A 9,539-nucleotide genomic window follows, 5' to 3' on the forward strand; every position below is an offset into this window, starting at 1 on the left:
TCGTGAGAACTCTCTCTGCCCCATGGGAGGGCAGGAGCTTTCCTCCCGAATTAAATTTCTCCTTGGCTGCTGGTGTAATCGCTGCGGTCTCGCCAATCCCCTAAACATCTGCTTTAGTCCTGGTGTGGACCGCTCACCTGAGTGGGGGTTGGGGAGTGAGGTGGAGAGGTCCGCTTCCCACCAGCACCAAGGACTGCGCCATAAGCTCCTGTCTGGTTTAAGATTCTGCCGACACCATCTTGAAAGTCCTAATTCTTGAACAAACGACCAAGCGTATTGGGTCTTGAAAATTAGGTAGTGGTAATGACTAACAGGTCTGTCCGCAGTCCCATCTCAATGGAGAGAGAACAAGCGGGCTGTAGGCCTCTTGGGTTTTTGAATCTGTGTCCTGCCATAGGCTAGCAGTGGGCCTGGGCCCTCTGCGGTCTGTTTTTGTAGCTGCAGGAGCCATTGATTTTTCCAGGCGGATGGTTCTGACTTAAGGCTCACACTTTCCCCCTTAAATCAGGTTTGATCTGATTAATCACAAACAAAAAAAAAAAAAAAAACAAAAAAAACAAAACTTTGGAAACAGAGTCAACACACCATATCCCCCCAAAAATCTACATTTTTTTTTGTTTCGACAAACCACTGATAGAAAGAAATATTCGGGGGAAAAAAGTGTCTTACCGAACACGTACACGCTTTTCTTTTTATTCATTAGACAATATTGAATAGCAATGATTCGCATACACTTGGTTGGTACCGGGTGTCATAGAAATACAGGCAAGGCTGAAAATGCATAGATTCTCGTGCACATTAAGCTACTTTGTAAGAGACGAGCATCCTCAGGTTGGAGAATGGAGGCAACGGTGTGTGTATGGAGTGGGTGGGGATTCTGAAACCAGACCTGGAATTGTCTCTAAATTCTTCTACACCTTAATCCTCAGGGTTCTTTCCAGGCCAGAGATGGGTCTCCCCCTAGTGTCTGGTTGGGGAATCCTCACTTTCGCTTTCCCCCTTGAAAATAATTTTCAGGCAATTCCTAAAAGTCCGGTGGCCAGGGAATTCCCAGCCTTCCTTGCTCCACACGCCCCCGCCCCCACCCCCGACTCCCGGGTAGTAATCAGAGTCCTCTCCCTTTCTGAGTTGGTAGCGGAGGGCACTGGTTCCTGGGTAGTGGAAAGGATGATTGGAGGGCTACAAAGTGGGGAGAGCGATGATGGGAAAGTGGGACACAGTAGCCCCTACTCCACTCCTCCACCCTTCTTCCTCTTGCTCTCTACATCGGTGCTTCAAACTTTGGAGGCCAGCCAACCCCAGAGGGCGCGTTAAGTCAGTTTGATGGCTGCACCCGAGTTCCTGTGTTGAGAGTGGGCTAGAAGGCCTTTGTTTCTAGCAACTTCCAGCATAGTGCTTGTCCTGATGGTCCACTCAGAACTGCTGCTCCAGGGCCTCGGCAGCGGCCAGAGGAAATTCCTCTGTCCCATACCCCAGGATCAGGATGGTTGGTTGTGACTGAGAGAACCCAGCAGGGGTATTCCTTGACATGTTCTCTGCACATGTGCAAGGGTAGTCCACCCTGCCTTTATGGTATTCCTCCCCTCCAGCGCTTCTGCAAGCACCTCTCAGGGTTCTTGGAGGACCCGCACTGCATGTGAATATTGGCTTGTTCCCACTCCGTGTCATCCATCCTTCTCCACAAGGTTTGAAGCTTGTCCCTTTCAGGGGTGCCATGTCCTGGGTGAGATCCGGGACAGAGGCCCATCCTGAGTTCGGGGTGACAGTTTGGTGTGTAAGTAACAGGACTCTGGTAACAAATGCAGCATTAGAAGGCCATTTGAAATACTTTATGAGCCGGGCGATGGTGGCGCACGCCTTTAATCCCAGCACTTGGGAGGCAGAGGCAGGCGGATCTCTGTGAGTTCGGGACCAGCCTGTTCTACAGAGCTAGTTCCAGGACAGGCTCCAAAGCCACAGAGAAACCCTGTCTCGAAAACAAAAAAACAAAAAAACAAAAAAAAAAAGAAAAAGAAATACTTTATGAATAATTGCAAGTGATCATCATCTCTGTCCTCCCCATTCCCAGGCCCTCCAAGTGTCCTTTAGGGTTGACCTTGATTCCCTGGCTGGGAAAGCTCCTGGGGGTGGGCATCAGGGTTGCCTGTGAATGACTGAGGCTGGCTGGGGCAGTCAGGTGTGCAGCCTTCTCAGCTGGGACAGTCAGGTGTGCAGCCTTCCAGTTGGGACAGTCAGGTGTGCAGCCCTCTCAGATGGGACAGTCAGTCAATTGTGCAGCCTTCCAGCTGGGGCAGTCAGGTGTGCAGCCTTCCAGTTGGGACAGTCAGGTGTGCAGCCCTCTCAGATGGGACAGTCAGTCAGGTGTGCAGCCTTCCAACTGGGACAGTCAGGTGTGCAGCCTTCCAGCTGGGACAGTCAGGTATGCAGCCTTCTCAGCTGGGACAGTCAGGTGTGCAGCCTTCCAGCTGGGACAGTCAGGTATGCAGCCTTCTCAGCTGGGACAGTCAGGTGTGCAGCCTTCTCAGCTGGAGCAGTAAGGTGTTAGCCTTCCGGCTGGGACAGTCAGGTGTGCAGCCTTCTCAGCTGGAACAGTCAGGTGTGCAGCCTTCTGGCTGGGACAGTCAGGTATACAGCCTTCTCAGCTGGGACAGTCAGGTGTGCAGCCTTCTCAGCTGGGGCAGTCAGGTGTGCAGCCTTCTCAGCTGGGACAGTCAGGTGTGCAGCCTTCTCAGCTGGGGCAGTCAGGTGTGCAGCCTTCTCAGCTGGGACAGTCAGGTGTGCAGCCTTCTCAGCTAGAGCAGTAAGGTGTTAGCCTTCCAGCTGGGACAGTCAGGTGTGCAGCCTTCCAGCTGGGACAGTCAGGTGTGTAGCCTTCCAGCTGGGGCAGACAGTGAGGTGTGTAGTCTTCCAGCTGGGGCAGTCAGGTGTGCAGCCTTCCAGCTGTTGGGCTACACAGAAAGTACTCTGGTTTTGTTTTCCTGTGGCTCTGATTTGGTGGAGTAGTGATGGCTGCTTTCAGAGCTGATGGGAAAATGGTATGGAGCCAAATGAAGTGGAGATAGTGTAACTTCATGTGACCCACCCAAAACTTTATCAAGTTTATCTTACAATTCATCTCTCTGGGAGAAAACATTGAGGTCAAGGTAGGGTGGTGGCTGTCCCCCAACCCCAGTAGGTGTGGGAGTCACCTCCTCAGCCTTTCCCAACCAGTCCCCTCCTGCCCTAAAAGAACCTCTCCTTACACAACTCTCTCTCCCCTCTCCCTCTCCCTATTCTTCTTCTTCTCTCTCTTCCTCTGCCTCTTCCTCCCGTCTTCTCCCCTGCTCCTCTAGGGAAGAAGTGAAGACAAAACACCCTCTAGTCCCAGTGGAGGGACATCACCTGGGGTGTTGGGTGCCTGGGCAGCAGCATTTTTTATGTTGCCCTTGGCCACCATGCTGCAAGGTTTCACTACATCTACTGAAGTATCTAGTGGGAAGTTTTTCTCCTTAGCAGATTGTCTTGGCTCGGAGTTGGTCACTTTCCCCAGCTGTGACTCATTCCAACAGAGAGAACATGCAGCTTTTCATTTTTGACCAAGGGGGAGGATTGTGGCAAATTTGAGTGTGGTCAGTGTGTGGGGCCACTTTGGAGGTGGTCCCAAAACATGCTGTTTCCCCTATTATGTGAGTTATTTCAAGAAGATCTCTCAACCGCCCCCCCATCCCCAGCAGGAAAGAAAGGGGGAAGGGCAGGCATGGCCTGGTTTCTGAAGGGGACACTGGCTTTATCTGGCCTTGACAGTTGTACATAGGATTGCTGTCAGTCAGGACAAGTTAAATTATGTTGCAGTAACAAATAAGCCCCATATTTTGCCACATTCAAACCATAGAGACTCCTTTCTCACTCATACTGCATGTCCTGTGCGGGATGTCAGGGACACAATGCAGATTCCAGAAACCATATCTGATATGGCCAGTCACTGTGCCAGAAGGAAATGAAGAAAGCCTTGATGATCTTCACTGACATTTTAAAGTCCTGGTCACTTCCATTCACAAGTCACGGACCACCCTATACTAGGAGAACCAGTAGTGCAAGCTCACTATGGGGCTCAGAGTTGGAGAGGAGCTGGGGCAGCTGGCAGTTGTCACTGATAACCACAACAGTCCTCCAGGAGTTTCTTCAACCACATATTCCTCTAAGCACCACTGTGCTTGTCCAGGCACCCACAGTCTGACAGTGAGAGACACATATTCATCAAGCTTGCCTTTAGTGGAAGAGGCCCACAGTAAACCCACATAGGTGTAATATGTGCGTCAGGTCTTTAGTGCTTTGAAAATAAACACAGCATTTTTAGGAGACAGATGGTGAGATTTGCCCAACCATAAAATTATTTTCATTGTGTCTGGTGGTGGCAACAGACATTTTTAATCCCAGCACTAGGGAGTCAGAGGCAGGTGGATCTCTGAATTCTGAACTCGAGGCCAGCCTGGTCTACAGAGCAAGTTCCAGGACAGCTAGGGCTACATAGAGAAACCCTGTCTTAACAAACAAAAAACAAAAAAAAATTATTTTTGTTTCATAGCTGTTATTTTGCCACTGTTATGAATTATAATGTAAACATTTGTGTTTTCCAATAGTCTTTGGGGGTTGATACCCACAGGTTGAGAACCACTGGGTCAGACAGAAAAGACCTTCCCTAGATTCACTTAAATCTAACTAGAGAAAAACCTGTGTCCATGAGCAACAATGTTCCAGGCTAAGGGGACAGCAGACACAATGGCCCCCAAACATTCATCCCAAACTCTGTGAACACAAATTTAATCAAACATTCCCAGGCTCTACCAGCAAAATGCCTGACTATTGGTGTGTGTGTGTGTGTGTGTGTGTGTGTATACATATATATATATACACATATACATACACACACATATATACACACATACACACATACATACACACACACACACACACACACACACACACACACACACACAGATCTACCTGACTTTACTTTCCAAGTGCTAGTATTAAAGGCATGCGTCACCACTGCCTGGCCATTGGTCTATATTTTATGAGATTTTGATTAATATACCCATGGACCACAGAAAATGGGTTCAAAGCAGTGGCAGGTAAAACTGTGTGCACCCTACAACATTTGAAGGAAATGCCCTTGGCCTCCTTCTTCCTGCCTTCTTGGGCTACACACTGCACAGGAGGTGCAGGCTCCATGAGAAAGAGGGTGTTGCTTGCCATTTTCAGTGGGAGTGGGTGACCCCGCACGCTGCAAGAGAGTAACGGATCTGTGGCAGCCACTTGTAGGATGTGAAATGACCAGTGTTCCAAATTTTCAGATTAGAAACTTGAGGTGCAGGATCACGTGACTACCGTGACTACCGACAGAGGTCCCAATCTGGATTCCAGGCCACTCTAATCTACATATTGGCCTCTGCACTTCCTTCTGGGGTGGGAGGGGCAGTGACTGCAGCTCTGATCTGACCACAGGCACAGTAGGATTAGTCAGAACCCTGATCTAGGTTTCTCTCCCTTGTGACTCCCTTGGTCAGGTCCTACTGTCAGGTCCTGCATCCCAGGGTCATCCAACCATCACTCCATCTGTACCTCCACTGTCACCTCATCCTAATGGGAGGTCCAGGTGACCTTTGGGATTTGCCTTCCTCCCTTGGGTCTTGTTGATCTTTCTGACCCCCTTCACTAAGCAGGGAGGTGCTGGTGTCCCATGCAGAGAGCTCAGTTCTAGGCTCACAACCAATGTCTGGTAAGACATGGTTTTTGTTTTCTTTTCTTTTGTTTGTTTGTTTGTTTGTTTGTTTTTAAAGCCATGGACCCTGTGCCCAGAGAGAGCAGGAACTGATGCTCTAGGGAGAATGGAAGGCACCCCAACACCTTCGGAGCTAGGGAGAAACAGGAGGGGACTCCACAGCTTGTGTACATCCTCCAAGGGGCTGGGCACTGTAGTGAATTTGCTGTGTTCAGACGCTGCTGACTGGCCAGGGCTGGGGCCAACTGGGGCCTGGACAAGCACTATGTCCATTCTCAGGCATGGCTTTAAAATTATTTGCTTATTTTGTGCGTGAGCAGAGCTCAGAGGAGAGCTAGCTAGTGGGCTCTGTTCTTCCACCAAGCATGACACCAAATGCCTGTGCTCGCAAGGGAATTTTCTCTGTCCTGGACAGTACTTAGGGACAAAAGGGTGTGTATAGGGGTACTCCTGAAAAATGTGTCATTAGTCTGGGAACCAGTTCCATGGCCCCTCCATCTGCACGGCAAACATGCAGTTTTTCCACCCCACGCCACTGCCAAGCTTGCGATAAAGTTGGCTTGTGTGCACACACATGCTTTTTTCCCCTGCCCTGGAAAAACTCAGATATTCCAGACTTGTCAGCAGCCTTTATCCCTCAACCAAAGGGGAGGCTGTCAGCCACAAGCACTTATATTCCAGGGCTAGGCCAGCTCGCGGGCTTGCCATGGTGGCTGCGAGCCTCAGCCTGGGGTTAGGACAGATTAACAGGCACAGTGACTTGGGTGACATCATGGGCTGTCCCCACCCCGCCTCAGCCCCCTCTACCCACTATCGGCTCCTTCCTCTGTTCCTGCTCCCCTCTGTGTGTCCCCCTTTCTCTGCCACTCCCACATTCCTCTTCATCTCCCCCCTCCTTTTCTCCCTTCTTTCTCTTTCCTTCCTTCCCTCCCATCTCTCCTGCTTCCTCCCTCCCTCTCTCTGGTGAAGGAAGTATGTTAAACGAAGGCTTTAAACGGCAGCTGTTTTGAGTGGTCAGCCTAGGAACATAAAGTACCTTTGGATCATCCTAGCCCAGACCATAACCTCTCCCACTAGGGCTGCTCACCATGGTGGTTTGAGTGAGAATAGCCTCCAGACTCATAGGTTAACTGTGAGTGATTAGGGGGTGTGGCCTAGTTAGAGGAGGTGTGGCCATGTTAGAGTGGGCATGACCTTGTTAGAGGAAGAGTGTCATGGGGGTTGGCTTGGAGATCTCAAAAGCCCACTACAGCCCCATCCCGCACCCCACCTGGGGATCAGGATGCAAAGTTCTCATGACTGCTCAGCGCTATGCTTGCCACCATGCTCCCGGCCAAGATGAGCATGGACTAACGCCCTGAAACTGTAAGTGAGCTCTCGAATTAAAAGCTTTCCTTTAAGAATTGCTGTGGTCATGGTGTCTCATCACAGCCTGGTGGCATAGCTTCAGTCTCTTCTAGGCTGTCCAGACTCCATCTCAAACAAACAACAAAAGGCTGAATTTTGAAACAGGAAGGAAACTGCTGAAGTATCTTTCCAAGCCACTCGGCGCAGCCTCCATTAGCGCACCTGTGCTGACGAGAGGAGCCGCCGTGGGAAAGCAAAAGGCAGATGCTGAGGGAGGGAGGCCAGGCCATCGAGGAGGTCCCTCCTGCCTTAGACTGACTCTCCTAGATCCATTTGTCCTGGAGAAGCAGGGCGAGGTGTCCAGTCCAGGGGCCATCCCCAGGTCATCATAAACCCTGCCTCACCAAGGAAGCACACCAGCAATGCAGATTCCTGGGTCACACCCTCCCCCACCACCACTTAGATCCAGACGCTGGGCGGGGCCCAGAAACCAGGCTCCAAGAGCAAAACGTGGAGTCTAAAGGCCTGCGACCCAGCCCTACAGCACCAAGGCATGGAAGGAAGCTCCAGTTCCTCCCCCTGCCCAGAGCTGCCTGTACGCTGGCCTGAGGAACCAAGACTGCCCTGCACTCTCCCAGTTAGTACCGTAACTTGGGCAAGTCCATTCTCAGAGGATGGCAGATACATCCAAATGGAATAGGGTCTCTTTCCAGATGTCTGCAAAGATCTGAGCCCCTCACTCAACCTTAGCCCTGTGGCCACTGCACCTCTGCTTCCTGTCACTGGGACCTCAGAGGCAGTGAGGTAGGACCTGAGGAGGGAGTCCAGACAACACAGCACTTCACGGAAGTCTCTACCATGGCTGTTTCTGCCATGGCTTTTCACCCTCCACACTGGCACTGAAGAATGCTATCTTTTAATACCAGTTGGACTTGACTTAAAACCTGTCTGGTTCCTTAGAACAAAGCCCATGTCCCAGGCCTGACCTTTGGGGCTGGCTCCTCCCTTTCCAAACTTCCTACTTCAGCCTTAGGAACGCAGCAACACGTACCTGTGCTTTTGCATGGCACATTCCAAGTCTCTCACTTGCTCACTAAGATTCCACTTTGGGTCACCTGCTCCCAAGTGACACACCCCCAGCCTGCAAGGAGGGTAACTCCTGCTACACCTGAGCTGTGCATTCCAATCACAACACCTACTGAGGGACAATGAGATTCCGTCATAGCCTGTTGTCCCTCAGAACCTAGCTCCTCAGTGCCAGCAACAGTGCTCTTGTCACTCTGGTGGCTCCAGTACCCAGCAAGAACTTGGCATTCCTGCTCCCCACCTGATGGACTGAATGGATTCTTTCCATACTAAGGAAGTGATGTGGGGAACAGAGGGAGAAGTTGGGGTCTTCAGACATCTGAGGGTCTTACAGATGCCTCTGATCATGGGTTGTAACCGCTTACACTCTTCCGAAATGGACCTAGAAATCACATCAGCATCCTGGCCATCATTGCCAACCGAAGCCTGTGAGGATGTTCCCCAGCTTGTGGGCATGCGCAGATCAGACTCTAGGTTGGTACCTCCCAGACATGTGCATTTGGCCCTGAGGGATCCCCTGGCTCTCTTGCTGCAACTCCACCAAACACGTGGGGTCTGAGCTGCCGGGGAAAACCCCTTGTGGGACTTCCCTGTTGGGGCACTGGGGAGCAGAAGCTGGCCCGAATTCACCCCAGAGAGCATGCTAGAAGTGGCTTGGTGCTGGGGCCGTCAGGGCAGCATCTACCCTCGAGGCCATAGAACTTGAGTCCACAGGCTTAAGGCTCAGAGGACATACATGAAGAGCAAATGTGATCTAAGCAGTTAGGCTCCGGCTTCTCTCCCTGGGTGGCTCTTCCTATAGACATCACATCTAGGACTTGATCTCCCCCGCTTCTGGCCCTGCTGGGACTTTAGGGGAAGACCCTCCACGGACGGGGAGATGCTCATGGAAACAGGATCATCTGGGGCCAATCACTGAGCTGGCTTCATGCTTCGGAGCACACAGTGGGGCTTACTGTGCACCTGCCTCTCCTTGCCCTACTGGCTAAAGGGAAGCTGAACAGGAAAGCCTACGTTTGCACAAACTGAAGTGTTTTACCCGGGCGTCTCTAGCTTCTAGGCTAAATAAAGGAAAGCCCTACAGTGGCCCTCAAACATTTTAGACACGGCGTGGATTGTGAACAGTGATGAGGACTGGGGGAAACAGCAGGTGTTTAGATGGTAAGCACCTTAGATGGGAGTAGAAGGAAAGCCAGACTTTCCCCTAAATGACAGGGCAGGAAACAGAGATCTCTTAGGGAGAGGCCATCTTTCCTGAGTTTGTCCCTTAAGCCAGAACCCACCGAAGGAAAGGCAGGACCGGGAAATGAGCTCTCTGTTCCATTTCCCAATGATCCTCTGGAGA

This window comes from Microtus oregoni, unplaced genomic scaffold (genome assembly GCF_018167655.1).
Source record: "Microtus oregoni isolate MIOR12 unplaced genomic scaffold, Mior012 000003F_ref0000135, whole genome shotgun sequence".
Taxonomy (NCBI): Eukaryota; Metazoa; Chordata; class Mammalia; order Rodentia; family Cricetidae; genus Microtus; species Microtus oregoni.